Source organism: Eimeria necatrix, genomic scaffold (genome assembly GCF_000499385.1).
Source record: "Eimeria necatrix Houghton genomic scaffold, Enh_scaff50, whole genome shotgun sequence".
Lineage (NCBI taxonomy): Eukaryota > Apicomplexa > Conoidasida > Eucoccidiorida > Eimeriidae > Eimeria > Eimeria necatrix.
The window spans coordinates 140,283-142,782 of record NW_013651669.1 but is presented as its reverse complement, the minus strand read 5'-3'; positions in this window follow the sequence as shown (position 1 = coordinate 142,782).

The following is a 2,500-nucleotide window of genomic DNA, read 5'->3' as shown; positions in this document are numbered from 1 at the left end:
TCAGATGCAGGTGCAGAATTGCGTTTATATTTTAATTAATTTTCATTTTATTTTAAATTAAAATGTAATTAAATTCATTTAAAAGGGTTTAGGACACAAACAGCTCCGCGGGGGCCCCCGGGGTGCTCGGGGGGCCCCGGGGGGGCCCCCGGGGGCCCCCCGGTGTGGTGTATGTACAGCTGGCTGCGCTGAGGGCTAAACTAAATAAAAGAATTATTTAAATTAATTTATTTATCTCCAAAACACGCATTTAGGGTTTAGGGTTTGCACTCGAGGGTCTAGGGTTTAGGGAAAAACACGAGTGGCACGAAAGAAGCTGCAGCTTCACTTAGGGTTTAGGGTTTAGGGTTTAGGGTTTAGCGGGCCAGAGTTAGTGAGCAGCAACCCCAAAAACGAACAGCAGCAGCAGCTGCTGCTGCACTACACGAGAGTCCCTCTTGAGTATCTATTTTAAAAGCGTTAGCTAGCTACCCAAACCCCCCAGGCCAGCTAGCTAGCTAGCTAGCTAGCTAGCTGGCTAGCTAGCTAGCTAACTGGCTAGCTGGTTGCATGTCGAGCTAAACTCCGAAGCTTTAGCAGCCAGACAGTCCCATTTTCACCCATATAGCGTGCCAGCTAGCTAGCTAGCTGGCTAGCTAGACAGCTGGCTAGCTAGCTAGCTGGCTAGCTTGCTAGCTGGCCACCTAGCTAGCTGGCTAGCTGACTAGCTAGATAGTTAGCTAGCTGTGTTACTTAGAATGCTCCCCACTCCCCTAGCGCTCCAGCTAGCTAGACTACCACAAGGATCTGGCCAGCTAGCCACCCGGCTACCTAGCCAGTTACTCGCTAGCTAGCTAAACACCTGGCTAGCTAGCTAGCTGCCTGACCAGCTGGTTAGATAATTGGTTAGTTAGTGAGCTAGCTAGCTAGCTAGCTAGCTAGCTACTCAGCTAGCTGGCTAGCCAGCGAGCTAGCTGGTTCGCTAGCTAGCTAGCTAGCCAGCCAGCTAGCCAGCTAGCTAGCCAGTTAGCTAGCTAGCCAGCTAGCTAGCCAGCAGCGTAGAGTCGGGCAGCTTTTCCCGCTGCGCAGAGGGGCCTCAGCAGCAGCAAAAGGAATAAAAGCAGCAGCAGCAATTTAATTTCTTTTTTCTTTTCTTTTCAAAAACTCCACAAATAGAAATACAAAGACCAGCAAAGTCCCAAAACAAAAAAGGGGCCCCCAAGAAATGCACAAAGGGCCTCCTGGGGGCCCCCTGGGGGCCCTTTAAGGTCCCTTTGGGGGCCCCCTGGGGGCCCCCTGGAGTCCCCAAAAGGGGCCCCCTGGGGGCCTTCTGGGGCCCCCAAAGGGGCCCCCTGGGGGCCCCCTGGAGTCCCCCAAAGGGGCCCCCTGGGGGACCTCTGGGGCCCCCAAAGGGGCCCCCTGGGGGCCCCCTGGAGAGTCCCTTCAAAACCCTTTCTCTCGGGTCTTGGGGGGCCCCTGGGGGCCCCCCTAGAGATTAATTGGGGGCCCCTGGGTCTGGGGGCCCCCCTAAGAACCCTTTAGGGTTTTGGGGGCCCCTGGGGGCCCCCCCGGGGTCTTGAGGGCCGGTGAGGGGCCCCTCTAGGGGCTACAGCTCCTCTTCCTGCTGCTGCCGCTGCTGCTGCTGCTGCTGCTGCCTTTGCTGCTGCCTTTGCTGCTGCTGCTGCTGCTGCTGCTGCTGCGGAGCAGGGTCAAAACACAGCAGCCTGCCGTTGCTGCTGCTGCTGCTGCTGCTCCCCTGCAGCAGCGTGAGCATCGCCAGCACCGCCGCCAGCAGCAGCAGCAGCAGCAGCAGCAGGAGCAGCAGTAGCAGCAGTAGCAGCAGCAGGACCAGCAGCAGCAGCAGCAAACTTGCTTCTTCTTTGCTGCTGCCGCAGCAGCAGCCTGGCCCTCAAATTTGCCTTTCGGTCGCCCAGAGGAGCAGCAGCAGCTAAAGAGCCTCTTCTGTCTCCGGCTAAATCGCAAATAAAAAATATAAAAAAAAAAATAAAATAATAAATAAATAAATAAATATATAAATAAAAATAAATAAATAATAATTAATTAATTAATTAATTAATTAATAATAAATAAATAAATAATAAATAAATGTAATTAAATTGAGGCAGTGAGAAGCAGCAGCAAAGAAAATGGAAAAGAGCAGCAGCAAAATGACTTAACAGCAAAAACCAAAAAAGGAAAAAGAAAAAAATTAAAATTAAAATAAATTAAATTTAAATTTAATTTATTATTAATTTAAATTGAATTGTTCATAAATTTAAATTCAATTGTTAATTAATCTGGGTTGAACCTTTTGCTAATTAAATTTGAATTTTTAATTAAGTTCGAATCATTAATTAATTAATTAATTAATTAATTAATTAATTGAATTATGAATTAATTGATTAATTTATTACTTAGTTAATTAATTAACTGAATTATTAATTAATTAATTAATTAATTAATTAATTAATTAATTAATTAATTAATTAATTAATTAATTAATTAATTAATTAATTAATTA